Genomic DNA, 17,350 nt, shown 5'->3' with positions numbered 1-17,350 from the left:
AGACTTTGACACCCAACTCTCCCGGCTTGTCAATATGTGACTACATCTCCAAGATGTGATCACACCTAGACCTTGCCTTGCCAATAGGGCTTGAGTGACCTTAAACTTTTTAGGAACTTGTGGGTTAGGGAGAATAATTGGAGGAGGTGAAAGAAGTATGATATCCATGGGACATCATCTTCATTTAGGAAAGCTTGTTTCAAGAGATTTGGGAAGATCATAAATGTCTAGACCAGACATCTTTTTGGGAGATATTCAAGATAGTTGATTTAAAGTCCTTAATATGACACCCAATATGAAATATTAAGGCTAGGACCCAACAAACTGTTTTATAACTTAGAAGAGGGATGCCGTAATCCAAACTATAAAATATTTGAACGTAGTTGAATGACGATTCACCAATTTCCACCATGAAAAACGAAATTATTTATTAGGTTTTAATTGGATTTGAAAGTCCTAGATCTTTGAGATTCATTGAACTGTTCAAAGGCATGTTTCAATCTCGAGTGTGCCCTTCAGGTTTTGTGACTGGGATGCCGAGGATCACAAAAAAAGGTGTGAATAATCATGCAAATATACTTGGTACCCTTAATATTTACCCCTTAATCAGTGTGCCGGTTAACCACACACGCTCCACCGATACTATGATAAATATTAAGTTACCCTTTGCCTACCTTGTTAAGTCCAGGTTAGTGTGCCGGTTAACCACACACGCTCCACTAACGACTTAAGCAAAGTGCAAAGTGTAATTTCATGGGTTAGCACCAAATTCACATTTTCCTAAGTAACTAAGATTGGGTATTTATAAGAGTTTAGTTACTTAGTATTTATCATTAATACTTTTAATGAAAGGAGAATTATAGTCCTTGTCCTACCCGTTCGGCTAACGACCCTCCACCAGTCAAGGAAGCGGTGGGTGAGAGTGGACACCCATTAAACTGCCATTTTATAGGCAGTAACCTTATACCCCCCTTATAGACCGGCTTCGTGAATGAGGCCTACTAACGGTAAGACTGACTTTACTCTTATACATATATATAAATATTATTAACTTATAATATTATAAAGTATAAGGGTTGAATTTTAACTTTTAAAATTCTAAGGGCTAACTTGGAATTAAAGTATTCATAAGTGAAAACTTTTCAAATTCCAAAACTTGAGGGCAAGTTTTGAAACTATTCAAAACTAATTAATTCCATAACTTATGAGTTTAAAGTAGTTTTAATTAAAAAAAAACTCTTCAAGTTCCATAACTTGAGGACAAGTTATGGAAGACTTTAAACTAATTAATAAAAAAAATAACTTTTTATTTTTATTGTAACTTATGGAACTAATTAAGGTTACACTTTTTTTTTTAATTTAATGAAGAGACTCTTGAACCTCCATAACTTGAGGACAAGTTATGGAGTCATAAAACCATTTAATTAGAACTAGACTCTTCATTTTGTAACCTTTGCCAACTTTTATGAGTTTTATGATTCTTAAATGTGACTTTTCATATAACTTGAGGACAAGTTACAAAAACACACTTTGGAATCAACTCTTAGATTAAAATGGATTGAAAACAACTATTTCACACAACTTTTCTATTAATCTAAGAACCTCATAAGAACAAGATAATTCAAATCATCAATCTTCAAGAAATTAGCATGAACATACAAACTAATACAAATCTTGAAATTATGACAATTATCTTATAAATTGGATTAGCATGAACATTACCACATCAAAAATAAGTTTATAAGTCCAAAAACATCTTAGGGTAATGTTCCTAGTCCAATTCCAGCCAAAACAATCGAATATATGCATCCAACTCGATTTTTCAGCTACTTTTGCAAGTATAACAAGAAAACAAGCCTAGGCTCTGACACCACTGTTGGGTTATGAGCATTCTAACACTCCTAAGCGTACATGCAACCCTAAATACCTTGGATCTATGTTTTCTCTATTATACATACAATTATGAACATCCAAGGTATTATCCTAATCTAGCATACAAAATAAAAAATATAACAAGATAGAATACATACCTCTTTGATGTAGAATGTCTTCATGAAGCTTGAGTGCCTAGTGCCCCAAGTGTGACACCTCAAATGGTTCACACAACACCAAATACACTTGGAATAACTTGAGAGAAACTTGAACACTCCTTGAAATCGTCTAGCCCTCACACTCACACATTAGTGCACGATTTCTTGAGCCATGGGATTCTTTTATATGGTGGCTATTAGGGTTACACCATGTAACTCATAACTTTACCCCTTCCTTATGCTCCATGGATTTTAACCTCCATGGAGTATCCATGGGTCATCCCATGGACTTAGTCCAGCATAAGGAATCTTGGATCACAAGCCCACATATATAAGAATGAATGATTTACACAATCAACCCATATATTTAATTAGTCTCCTTTTGATCACTTAATAATTCCAAATTAATTCTTGATCACTACTAATTAAATAACCTTATTAATATATTAGAACTTATAATATATTAACCAACCTTAAGTGTTATTTCTCTCATTATAGTCTATCCAAATGCATGATGCCATGCAACCCAAATGGACCATGCCGGGTCGGGTCAAGTCTTACCAATTATAGTTATGGACTTAGACATTAATCCAACAACTCCATGTATGCAAACTATGTTTGTCTATGATCCTTACTTTGTGAAATAGATCAATCGGACATGACTCATTTCACAAACCCAAATCCTTGTTGTAAATGTAAGAATTCCTACCATTTACCGAAATCTGTTAGATTTTAAACTTATATGCACTGATCCTCTTGTAATGATTATGCACAAAGTCATAGAAACTTGTCAACAGTCATTACAAAGTATTCCAATGGAGATCAACTCTATGGAAACAAAGTCTCATATTCAAAGTACGTTGCTTTGAACATCCTTCTTGCATTAAGTTTTCTAATCTTACACAGATTGAACGGATAACTTCCACCTATGGAAACATTTCCATATTCCCATTTTGACTATCACTTCTGAACAAGAGTTGCCTCTTTTCAAAAAATGTCAATATGGTCCTGCCAATATTAACACTATACTCCCAACTGTCCCTGAGCAACCAATCTTTGGCAAGCCTTAGATTGTCCTCGACAATTGCTTAATCACTTTAGTCACATCTAGTTCTAGACTTTTCCTCTCTCAATGCCCTGAGCGTTTGGAAAAATTTTGAAAGGATGAATATTATAGCACATGCAAACGATCCTATATCCGAAGCATATGGGACACGATTCATGATGTTTGACATAAAGATATGATACTAGACCAGTCTTTTGCTACAATATTTTTTATTTGCCATGTCCTCAAAATTTGACTATGAAGAGGGATGCCGTAATCATAATCGAATTTTGAGAATGCAATATATTATGAATTTCCTTAAGTTGAACCATTCAAACATAAAATTCATATATATATATATATATATATATATATATATATATATATATATATATATATCCTTGACTAAATATGATTAAAATCTCAATCTAAGCTTTTAGAATTGAAATGAAGTACAATTTCCTCTCCCTTAATTATAGTAAAACAACTTTTCAACCCCTGCAACTTCACGAATTGAAACTTTTGTTTTTCTATAATTAACATTGCTACCTTGCAATACTAATCATAATTATCATGCTCCCACTAACATGATGATTACTAGCATAACACTTATGCTCCCACTAGCTTTGACATGTACTCATAAATCAGCTGGGCTTCTAGAAATCAATACTTTATTGACTTTCTTACAAAAGTTCAGATTTCTGATACAAGATGCTTTGATAAACTTTATCTAGGCTTCTCACACTCATACACCTCTCCTTAGATAGCTCACATGTATGTCTAAACAATTTTAGAACTATGAAAAGGGATGATGTAATCATAGTCTCAATTGTTTAGACCTTTTTCCATTTCTCACAAGTCCAAGTTAGTGTGTCGGTTAACCACACACGCTCCACTAACGACTTTGAGAATGCAAATATCACAATTGCTATCAAATTAAAATCTACTTAGTGAAAGTGTTTCCTCACCATCATTTTCATGAATCGGAGAGAAACCTTATGACACTTAGATTTTATGGTGTATATGTTTGTATCCATGTGAATTTGTCAAAAACATACTCATATGGATCGAACTTGTTCAATCTTAATTTCTTGCCACTTGGTAGCACAAGGGCCCATCATTGCTTCCATGTTGTTATGCACACAGTCTTGAACTCACAGAACTCACATGCATATTCAATTATTTGAAGTAAGCACAGAAACAAGAATTATGTCAACACGATAGGTTACAAGCCTTAAGTCGTGTGCTAGTGATAAACTATAGGTTTTATTCTTGATTAGTTCTTGAAACTTTCAAGACCTTTAAGACTCCCACTGTCCTCTTGACATATAAGTTTCTCTTTGTCAAGAACCATTCCTTGACAACCGAACAAATATTCAAGAGTTAGTGCGGATTTTTATCAAGATAAACACTTCACACAATTGGTCTTAGTTGGTCTTTGTCTTATCCAAGACATCACAACTTACCAATTTTAGATGTACAAGAGTAGAAAACATTTAACTCTACATTTGATAAGTGTTTTAAACCTTCCTTTATGTCACTCAAGGTTACAATCTTGGAATATGACTCTAAGAGTTGTTTTTGGAACGAAGTATGATTCATCTTCTTGATTTTGAACCATTCCAACAATTCATGACTCCTCTTCTTAGCCATAAGAATGCACTAAGATGTCCTTAGAGTATGAATTTGTGATATGGTTTCAAAATCATTAAGATGATCATAAAACATGATACTAAAGTACTCTCCCATCTTTTCAGATTTGAGAAACTTTTATCTTTCTGCCTAATTTGATTCTTTCCTACTCGTTCTGCCATACATTGAAACTTTTCCAATGTTACAGAATTATACTTGAACCATATTTACTAATCTTTAGTAAATCATGACGAATCGACCTTTGTGGTGTACCTTGACCATCGCACACCCAGTGTACCCGATCACTTAGTCCTTCACTTGACTCACATACCCATGTGATTAAGGGATTTGTCTTAACTTTCCAAAGATGAAAATTCTCATTCATCATACAATGCAGCCTGCATGATTCCAAGTTTCTGTCCAATTGAAACTTGGGTGATGAGAATCTTTCCTCATTTGGTAAATTCAGACACTACCACAAATGAGAGAATCAAATTTCCAATACTATTAGAAACATACAAACATCCAATTTTTTATAAATATCATTGTAAGGGAATATAATATAAAATAAAACAAAACTTTTATTTCTTTATAAAATGCAAAAAAACTTTTCCTTACAATGCAATTACAAGGAAATACTATGCTATTCCCTAGCAATCTATCATAACTTCTAAGCAGCAGCTCAAAAACCCGATCTTCGAACCATGCGATCCATCTTCGCGATCAGATTCAGCATACTCTTCCTTTAAGTTTCCTTCCCTTTGCTTGATCCTGTCAAACATCAAATGCAACATAGTCACATCATGTATTAAGAATCAACAATTAGGAACTTAACAAAGTTAGATAGTGGACTTACCTGAAGCGGAGTCAAACCTTTTGATTCTTCCTTCTCTTAGATCCTTCAGGTAGTTAGGGCAGCTTCACTTCCAATGTCCCTTCTCTCGACAGTAAAAACGTACAAACTTATCCCTTTTCTTTACTTTTTGGTCAACCGGGTTGACCAAGGTCGATCCCTTACCATTGGGAAGAGAAGGTTTTTCCGGACTTCCAATGTTACCATTGTCAATGTCCATGGAAGTTTGAGAAATAGACCTTCCATCAATATTTGCTTCACCATTGCGCCAAATCATTGTTGATTCAGCAGCAACAAGCAAATAAGAAAGATCTATTAGAGTTATGTCGGGATTTGTTATATAGTAGTCCTTAATAAACTCACTATACGACTCAGGAAGTGACTGAAGAACCCAGTCAATAGCGAACTTCCTTGGAATAACAGCACCCAACATTCTCAACCTGTCAATGTGTGACTTCATTCCTAAGACATGAGTGCACACAGGTCTTCCATCTTTATGTTTCATTTCTAGTAAAGCTTGAGTGACCTTGAACCTTTCAAGTCTTCGGGCTTGTGGGTCAGGGAGAATAAATGGAGGAGGTGCAGGAAGAGAAGCATGATGTTGTGGGACATCATCTTCAAGAGGAAAGCTTGTTCCAAGAGATTTGGAAAGATCATACTTGTCTGAACCAGACATCTATAATGGGAGAAAATCAAGTTAGTTGATTCAAGTCCTTAATATAACACCCAACATGAAATATTAAGGCTAGGACCCAACACAATATATTATAACTTAGAAGAGGGATGCCGTAATCTAAGTTATAACATATTTGACGGTAGGTGAATGACGATTCACCAATTTCCACCATGAAAAACGAAATGAATTATTAGGTTTTAATTGGATTTGAAATTCCTAGATTCTTTTGAGATTCATTGAACTTTTCAATGGCATGTTTCAATCTCGATTGTGCCCTTCAAGTTTTGTGACTGGGATGCCGAGGATCACAAAACAAGGTGTGAATAACCATGCAAACTCACTTGGTACCCTTAATATTATCACCTAATCGATGTGCCGGTTAACCACACACGCTCCACCGATCTATGATAAACATTAAGTCACCCTTCGTGATCCTTACTAGTCCAAGTTAGTGTGCCGGTTAACCACACACGCTCCACCAACGACTTGGTAAGGTACAAAGTGTGAATATCATGGGTTAGCACCAAATTCACATTTTCCTAAAGTAACTAAGATTGGGAATTATAAAAATATTTAGTTACTTTATAATCATTATACTTTTAATGAGAATTAAAGTCATTGTCCTACCCGTTCGGTTAACGACCCTCCACCGATCAAGGAAGCGGTGGGTGAGAGTGGACACCCATTAAGCTGCCATTTTATAGGCAACAACCTTATACCCCCCTTATAGACCGGCTTCGTGAATGAGGCCTACTAACGGTAAAAACGACTTGATCTTATACATATATATAATAATTAACCATTAATGTTATAAATAGTATAAGGGTTGAATTTTAACTTTTAAAACTCTAAGGGTTGGAATTAAAGTATATTAAAGTGTGTGTAACTTTACAAATTCCAAAAATTGAGGGCAAGTTTTGAAACTTTTCAAAACTTTTCATTTCATAACTTATGAGTTAATGGTTCATAAAAATGAAGACTCTTCATTTTTATGTAACTTATGTGTTTAAATGTGTGTTTAAAAGAAAGTAACCTTTGGATATCCATAACTTGAGGACAAATTATGGACTCCATTAAAACATATAATGATCATGAATTAATGATAAACAATTCAGCAAATAATTCCTATCATTTTTCTAAACTCATAAGAACATGAACATGATCATCAAGATTTCAAGAATTATATGAACATATAAAATTATGGAATTTTGATATAAGCCATTGTAAATGGATTAGCACAAACATTACACCATCTAAAACAAGTTTTAAAACACCAAACAGTTTAGGGTAATGTTTCTAGTCCATTTCCAACAGCAAAAGTCGAAAATCTGCTGTCAGTTCATTCTACTCGTCGAGTGCACGAACCTACTCGACGAGTAGGATGAATTTTCACTTGGACTCGTCGAGTCCCCCCCATGGACTCGGCGAGTCCACTGCTCAGACAACAAACAATTTCGATTTTTAACACAATTTTGCATCAAGTATCAACAAACAAGCCTAGGCTCTGATACCACTGTTGGGTTTTGAGCATTCTAACACTTCCTAAGTGTACATGCAACCCTAATAAACCTTGGATCTATGTTTGTCTAAAATACATGCAAAATTTGTTTTCCAAGGTTTATAACTTATCTAGCATGACATGGGGAACTTTTAAACATAAAAGAACTAGATGAATTACATACCTTTTATTGTGAATTGATTCCTTAGGAGTTTGAGAGCCAAGCACCAATAATGTGAATGCCTCAAATGGAAATCACAAATCACCACAAACTTGAAAAACTTATGAGAGAGTATATCTATGCTCTAGAAATCGGCCACCTTTCTTCACACATACTAGGGTGTCATTTCATGCATCACAAGCTTGTTTATATAGTGCACATGATTAGGGTAAACCCTAATAACCCATGTCTTTTCCTTTCCAAGGATCCATGGGTTAAAAGCTCCATGGATCATCCATGGACTCCCATATAAGCTTAGCCCATTACCATAATGAGTGTTAGCCCACACTATATAAATATAATAGCCCATGTTTAATTAGTCACCATTTGATCACTAAACTAATTCATAATTAATTTAAGACCAATACTAATTAAATAATACAATTTCATATTAATATATTATAACTTATAATATATTAATAAATCATAAATATACTATTCTCATAAAATTATCCATATAAATAGTTCGGGTGAAGTGCAACCCAAATGGACCATGCCAGGTCGGGTCAAGTATATACCAAATAAGTTATGGACTTAGACACCTTATCCAACAATGAGTTTTTGGTCATTTTAGTGCATAAAGTTTAGATCTTGAAAGTTTGTGACCTTGTTATGGATAAAGTTGGAAACTTTATCTATCTAAACATTATTGTGATTCAGATCTGGAGGTTGGAGACTTGGACTTAATGGATTAAGTTGAAAAAGATGCACTTTTGGTCCCTTTGATGCTTAAAGGCTAGATCTTGGTGGTTTGGACCATTCTAATGGATAAAGTTAGAAACTTTATCCATTATGGAGCTATTAGGATCATAAAAATGTGACCTTTATCCTTCTATTCCTTCCATGAAAGTGGCATGATGTCTTAATGGATTAATAAGTTAATGTTTTGGCTTTTGCACCTTTTCTAGATATGGAAAGTCATAAAGGTGGAAACTTTATGACTTAGAATGATGTTGTGGGACTAGATCTAAGTGTTGGATGAAATGGATTAAGAGATTAAGCAATATATCTAAGTCTTTGTCTCTGGATGGTGAGTACGCCATGTGTACGAGCTGAGTACGTTGGGTGTACTCAGCCTGAAGTTGACTTGTTGACTTTGACTTCCATTGACTTTTTGACCAAGTTTGACCTTGGGTCAAACTTGAGGGTTTTGGGTTATTAATTAAGATTGCATATGGTTTTGGTGTTAGTGGATTCGCGGGTGAAAGCAGTGTAGGAAAGGGATCGTATCTTAGTGTTTTAGAGTTCTTCGATTCAGGCGAGTCTTCTCCTAGTGCTCGTGAGTCGAAGGCACCAATGCCGACTCACTAAATTGTGTATGTAGGATGCTAGTTGTCTTTGTGACTCTTGCATGTCTGTATGATCCTGTATAGTAGAATAATTGTATATGTGATGACCATCTGGGTCTAGCTGTTATTATTATGTTTTGTTGTTTATGTGTGACTGAGACTGCTGATAGTCTCCATGGTTGATGATAACCCACTGGGTGTGTTATTAGCCCACTGAGACTGCTGATAGTCTCCAGGATTGCTGATAACCCACCGGGCGTGCTGTTAGCCCACTGAGACTGCTGATAGTCTCAAGGGTTGCTGATAACCCACCGGACGTGCTGTTAGCCTACTGAAACTGCTGATAGTCTCGAGGGTGGCTGATAACCCACCGGGTGTGCTGTTAGCCCACTGGGACTGTTGATAGTCCCCATGGTTGCTGATCACCCATAGTTGTTTATTTATGTTGTGTTGTGTGTGGTATTTTGGGGAACTCACTAAGCTTTGTGCTTACGATTTGTGGTTTGCATGTTTTAGGTTTTCTTATATTAAAGGAGGGACACAGCTCGATTAAAGCGCATCGATGGGGGACATGTGTACTTGATAACTTTTAATGATACTCTGATAAATGTTATAAGATATTGCAGTTGTGATTTCAATAAATACTTAAAGTTTTAATCGAAAATTTTGGGTTGAATTTTGGGGCGTTATTAAAAGATCTTGTATGCCCAGTAGTCATTATAGAATGATATTGATAATAATATATGATCCTATAGGGTCACACCATATAGCAAGTTACCGTCAATTGATTATTTATTAGTATAATTTGATTATTAATAAATATATCAACACTTGTATTTAAATTGGAAAATTATTATTTCATGGAAATAATATTTTACTAATTGGTAATTTATTATTTTTGGAAATAATATTTATTGGAGAAATAAAAACTTATGAAATATATCATAAAGTATCTGTAACACCAGTCAAAATAGGTCAATAACAATCACATGTGATTATGCCAATCATGTAATGTGATTTTCTAAAACTAGTAATGTGATAAACTTACTATGTAATTCATATTAAAGTATGAACTTTCATACATAATTTATGATACAACTCAAAGTATACGTCCATATGATTCCAAAAATATAGAGAACGTCTAAATCTGACTTCGCGTGAAGAAGTTATGATAAACCCTAACACTATAAATCTCTATAATAAAAGGAATTTAAAATAGACTTAGAATTAGCTATTGGAGTCTAAAAGATAGTTGTAGTACTAATAAATACCTACGCGTGGATATAAAGAATGTCAAAAACGGAGCTCGTATGCAAAAGTTATGGCCATCCGAAGTTACAACTGTATGAGGGCATGACACGTGTCAGAAACCCTAATCTGACTAAACTCACAACGTGAGCATAAAAACTCACGACGTGAGGAGTCAAAATGCCACATTTCGAAGCTAGAAATCTACAGAACAATAACTCAAAAGTTCATGACGTGAGCAAGGATTTCTCACGACGTGAGGAGTCAAGCGGACATTAATCGTGCCTACAAAACACCTGGGAAGACTACTGGATGACTCTTGCCATGGCTCACAACGTGAGTATTGATTCTCACGACGTGAGAGAGCCAAAATCAGCCTATAAATAGCAAATCCGGCCTCTTCTCTTCCTTCTCTCTCGTTTGTTGAGGCCATTTCGCATCTCGAGCCCGACGATCTCGAACTACCGACCGTTTCTAGTTATATTACATAAAATCACGCTACTAGGGTGAGTTTCACAGCCCCACTTTTTAATGTTTTCGGGGGGAAATGCATGCTAAATATTGAATACAATTTAATACTATATTTATATGATAGTATGTTCGTTAATCGGGATATAACTATTTTGTATCTATACAACTATCGTAAACTTGTTAGCATGTTATTGTTATAGTAGTATACTAATGTAGATCTTAAGTTATACTTATGATTCTATATATATTTTGTGTGCGATATAGTTCCAAAGTTATACTCGGAAGTTGTATATGCTAATTGATAAGTATGTTGTTATTGTTGGTTTTATGTCAAGATAAAACCAGGTATGTTATATGTTGTTAATTGGTTTTATGTCAAGATAAAACCTGGTTTTTCCTCAAGTTATAGTTGTTGTACTGCCTAAAGTATTATGAACTTAGGAGTAATGTTTAAAAGCATAGTCTGGTAACTTAGGGTTTTAGACACGAAAATGCTTGTGTTGTTAGACCTATAGGAAGCCGACAAAGTCTACATGAGTTATTGTATTCATCAACTAAGATTGGGGATCTTAGTGAAAGTCTTCTGACCTGTATCTGTTAATCCCGTGTGAGCGAGTAAGTCGTGTATGAATAAGATACGAGTTGACAACCCCACCCGTGGTTGTTAGCTACAACCAATATTTGGTGGGTGACGAACTTGCCTAATTTACTACCTTCCGACGTCGATGAAGCGTGTGGAAACTACCACAAGGTGTGATCCTTGTAACTACCACAAGGTGTGATCCTTATAACAATAACCACAGGTATAAAACTAAGTCATACAGCCGCGGTTATGGACTCATGGTAGCAAATTGTTAGAAGCATTATACTTTGTCGTTATACAAGTATTAATGTTAAGTATAAGTTTCCCAAACACTTATACTCTAAGTACAAGAAACTGGTAGGTATACTACTTGTATATTAAGTAGACAACTATAACTAGCCTACATACTCGTATAGAATTGAAATAAGATTTATACGTAGTTGTTTTTACTCGTATAGAATTGAAATAAGATTTATACGTAGCAACTTTTGTTTGTATGGAATTACAAACACCTATATGCATAGTATATGAAACTTATAGGTATAATACTAAGTAAACCATTATACCTAGGATCTATATATACTATATAGAAACAAGTATGAGTCAGAATAATATTTTCAAACTATGTTCTATACTTTTTGAACTCGGAAAGAGTACTATTTTTACTCAGAGTCAAAACCTGTGAACTCACCAACTTTATGTTGACGTATTTTCAAAACGCATGTGTTTTCAGGAACTTGATAAGCTGGAATAATATAACTTTCTATTATCAATAAAGGTACGTAGTTTACAATAATTATTTTGTATTGTTCAATATATATTTGATAACTATGATACAAGGAATGACGTTACACCACCCGGTGTTTCCGCCGCTGACCGGGGTATGACAGTATGATTATTTATAAGTTATATTTATATCTTAATAAACTAGTTCAATTTATATAAAAGATAGTTTTATATAAAATAAGATATTTATATATGACTAGTTATAAAATATATATATATATATATATATATATATATATATATATATATGTTGGGAATTCTTTATAAAAATGATTGATTTTTATAAATATAACATGCATGTGTATATAAACTAACCATGAGACAATTTGTGTCTTCTTTTGTGCATGCTTTTTCGAAAATTGTAAGGACCCCAAACATGGTCTTCTTTTGCCATGCTTGGGACAATGTTGTCCCTCCTTTTACTTTATTGTCCCCCTTACACTTTTTTGGCCATTATATAAGGAAGGTATTGGAAGGCTTTTGAGATAAGTCCAAGCCTCATTCTTCTTCTTCTTTGGCTATGTAAAACCAAGAGCAAAGTACTCCCAAAGGGCTGCCAAGTTTTCGAGATTTGAAGGCTCTTCTTCTCCTCCATTCTCTTGCACTTTGATGCTAGACAAAGCCCCTTTGTTGCTTCACCTTTGAACATATATTTGGTATATATTTCAAAGGCTTATGAACAACAAATTACAAGTGAATATTAGCATGTTTTGATGGTTCTACTCTTGCTTGGTGGATACTTGTAGAGAACTCTTGTTTTATAGTTTCATGGCACACTTCATCAACTTCCAACCTCCCATGAGGATCAAAGTCTTGAAAGGTTGTTATACTTTCCCTTCTATGGTTGTTTTAATCTTTCTAACTCTTGCAAAATGATCCTTGGTGGGTAAAATAGTTTTAGTTTTATTCAACATTTTTAAAGCTTCCGTTGTCAGTTTTACCGGTTGTGAAACCAAATTTTTGAATAAAAACCCAAAAGTTATATCTAAAGGTCATAAATTTACTATGCATAACCCGTTGGATTTCTTCTGAGAAGCTCCACAACATTTGGCGTAAGGAAACTGTTGTGACATGCTCTACAGGGGTTGCGACCCCGGTTGATGGATCTGTCCTGGAAGTTTTCCTGAGAACACAACACAGAAGAATTGTTAAAGGACGACCGGGTGTTCTCCCGGGACGTTTCTTCGATGATCAAGTTAGTTTTCTGAGAGAGAGAGAGAGAGAGAGTTTAGGGTAAATTCATTGCGGGAGAAGATGGATCCCCTCCTTGAGCCGGAAGAGATCATTGTATACCTGTTACTAACGGATCGTGGGGACCCTGTCCAGTGGGTGTGAGACATGGCCTCCTCTTACTGTGAGGAATGTCCACACTGACTAACTTGTCAGGTGACGCCAGTTCTGGGCGTCACCAAGCTCTTTGTCACGACCTGATTGGTCGTGAGTGAATGAGAAGATTACGAGGAATATTCTTTCCTCGTGAGGGAAAACAAACCGCCATCCCGGTGTTGGATCACTTAGGCCAAGACCGGGCCTCATCCAAGGTCGGGGCTTGATAACGTCCCGTTTATGCTTTCCGTTAAGTTTAACGTGGTTGTACATAGTAACGTTAACAAGTCCCTTAGACTAGTAGGCTTCTGTATAAATGACGTAGCAGAGTCGTTCTGGTCTACTCACAGACACGTGGCGAGCTACTACTGATAGTTTATGCGGTTGACAGGACGAAATCGCCGTTCTTCGGCGGTTTCATCATGAAAATGGTTCACTGCTCCTTTAGTAGCATTTAAACTTCTGTTCTTCCTGGCATTCCCTCTTTACTTTCTGCCTTTCTCTTTTTGCCTTCTTGCCCCAAAGACCTTTTCGACATTTTCTTCGCATTCTTCCATGGCTACTGCACGTTCTTTGGGAAGGGATCTTACTGCTGAGGAATGGGAATCTTTTCAGTTTTGATTTGGGTTTGTCCCCGAGCATGGGGTTCAGATTCCTCTTCCTGGTGCGTCGCTTTACAGTCCTCCAGAGGGCAAGGTCTAAATTCTGATCGCCTTATTCAAAGCGGGTCTGCGTTTGCCCACTACAGACTTCTTCAATCTGATCATCCGTGAATATGGGTTTTCCGTGAAGGAGCTGACCCCCATTGCTATAAACAAGGTAGTGGGCTTTGAACTCCTCTGTCGTGCCCTAGGCCGTCAGCCAACTGTTTCGGCATTCATATATTTCTTCAACGCTTCTACCCAGTCTGGGACCCGGACCCTTTCTCGTCGGCGGGGAGTCCCTACCCTTATTCACGACAAAAAATCCAAGAAGAACTCGCAGAAGAAGTTTCTATGGGTGAAAAACGACCTTGTGGTGCTTAGCTACCCGAGGGCTAAGGCGTATGTGGACCGCGCTCTAATGCTCTATGGTGCTGAAAAGGAACTGGCTGATGTCTTGGAGAAGATCAGCATCAACAACGAGGACTGGCTCGACTGTTTCTTGGCCGCCGGTGGGATGAGCACCACTTGGAGGGCTCGTGGGAAAAATGCCCGAGTTTTTCATCGAGAAAGAAGGTATAAGGCTTCTTCTTCTGTTTTCTCTTGTCCTTCCCCCCCCCCCCCTTTTCGGCGAAAAACCCTTGAAAATAGGTAATTTTGTTGACCATTGTTGCATTTGCTTTGTTGTCAGGTCTGGAGGAGGTTGTCTCTTTAGAGAAAGCTCTTTAAGGTCTATTTGACGGTGATCTTCAGTGTTGCGATGTCGACCTTATAGAGACTCTTCCACTCCCTGTTTCTGGTCGAGGAATCGAAGTTACCATCGGTTCTGAAAGTGCTACTGGCGTCGGCGAGGATCCAGATCTGCAGGACGTTGTTACTGGAACTTCTCAGAAGGATCCTACCCCTTCCGGGTCCCCGAGGAGTCTTCGCCGTGTCAAGAGGCGTTTTGCTTTCCTGGAAGCCTCTTCCGGTGGTTATGCTGAGACGGTTAGCACCATGCCCCCACTCCGCAAGAAACGTAATCTGCTTTTCTTGCTAGGGGGTTCCAAGGGTTCCACCCGTCCCCCCGATGAAAGTCCTCCGAAACTGCTGGAGGGGGCACACAACATAGCAACTGAACCGCCCAGTGCTACAGAGAAAGACAACACCGATATAGCCAACCTTGATTCTACTACTGGAGGAGCCAAAGCGAAGGTTGGGTCTTCGCCTTCCTAAGGTCTCGTGTCAACTGCTTCTAGTAAAACAGGAACTGTCCCCCCCCTTTTACAGGTTCTCATGCCGGTGCCTACAGGCCATCTTGGAGCCTAACCTCCCAAGATCTCGTGTCCGACCATGACAATGCTCTTGAGTGGTGCCGACATGGTTTTCCGCCTGCCACCACGGAGGCTTTGGTTGTCCTGGAGGATGAGCACATGGCGAACGGTCTTCGCTATGCTGCTGCCCAAGTGTCGTCTTACATGGTTCCAGCTGCTGAACGCATCTCCGATATAGAGACCATCTCGTCTCATTCGGACAAGATGAGCATAGAATGTGCAGAGCTGAAAGCCCAGGTGGCAAAGATGGAAACCGACAAGCGTAGTTGGGAGGCCCAGCAAGAGGTGACGTTGTGCTAGAAAGCAAGCTTGAAAGAACAAGTGGCAAAACTAGACGAGGAGGTGAGCCGCTTGAATGATCGTGTGGGAGTCCTGATTTTGGAGAATGTTGGTCTAAACAAGCGAACGGAAGAGCTGGAGGCTAACCTGGTTAGAGAGAGCGTTGCAAGAAGGGTGTTGGAGAAGGATATTTCGTGGATCCTTCGTAATGGACTCAGCCGGGTAGTGGATAGAGTGATCGAGAGCCCCCAATTTCTCCAAGGTTTGGTTCATGTGCAGGAAGTTTGCGTTGCGGATGGCGTGGAGCAGTGGAAGAGGGCGGCAAGGGAGCAAGTAGTTGTTGGGGGATTTGAACTAAAGGCGGAGGTGAACGTGGACGCCAAGACCCAGGAGATGGAAGATGCCATAGCGATGTTCACTGAGATGGATTTTGCCGGCTATCTCCACCTTGGCGGCTTGGACTTGGCCGGGCTCCGTGTTCTTTGTCAAGATGCTCAGGATGATGAGTCAGGCCCTAGCCCCAGATCACTACCCGGTCATGGCACTGCTCCTGCGCATAGATAGTGTAACTTGTCCTGGTTTGTTTTTATGTAACTCTTGTGAACAATATTTTCTTTTTTTGTTTATCTTTGCTGCCCCCAGTGGCAGTCCTAAAGTCCGGGAGTCCGACAATTTGACAATGTTCGCTTTTGATTTATGGATATGAATGTTTCGCATTATCGCACATATTCTTTTGTTTGGTTGCTCTATAGATGACTTATGTTAGCCATCACGTAGTATTTATACAAGATTTGCTTAAACCCCTGGTCCAAGTTCTCTTATTTGCGAACTCCTTGTGATTTACTAATGTTGATCTTTAATAAATTTGTTCTAATTTGCTGCTTAAAGGCCCTAGGTGTAGCCAAGATCGCCACCTTGAGGCTCACCCGATTGTGCTTTTCCCATTAGTGGAAGGTTATGACTCTTCTACACTGACGTCACATGTTCCTTTGTACATTTGTTATTTGCTATAATGTGATTGATCAACATGTTTTGGGAGAAAGGTTATGAACCTTTTTTATACAAACCCCCTGGATGCCTCCTTGTATCGATTTTGTTCACGTGACGCTGGATCAGTCCTTGTTGTCACATGGGAAATGTACACAACCTCTTTATTTTACTTCTCAAGCTTGAAAATAAGGAGCATCTGAATTGCCCTTTTTTTCTAATCTTGTTGTTGGAGTGTTATAAGACTGGAAATGTTAAAGTAATTTTTGCTAGTTAAATTTACATTCCAAAACTAATACACAATGCCTTTACTAGCATTCAACTTACTTTCGACACTCGTTTTAAGAATAGAAATGGCGCAGACTCTGCGCATTCCAAGTTCTTGGGATTGCATGCCCATCCTGGGCTTCTAATACATAACCACCATTCTTATAGGCTTCCACAATTTTGTACGGTCCCTCCCAAGTGACACC

The sequence above is a fragment of the Lactuca virosa genome, chromosome 6, assembly GCF_052849685.1.
Source record: "Lactuca virosa cultivar CGN04683 chromosome 6, Lactuca_virosa_CGN04683_v6, whole genome shotgun sequence".
Lineage (NCBI taxonomy): Eukaryota > Viridiplantae > Streptophyta > Magnoliopsida > Asterales > Asteraceae > Lactuca > Lactuca virosa.
This window is presented reverse-complemented; position numbering follows the sequence as displayed.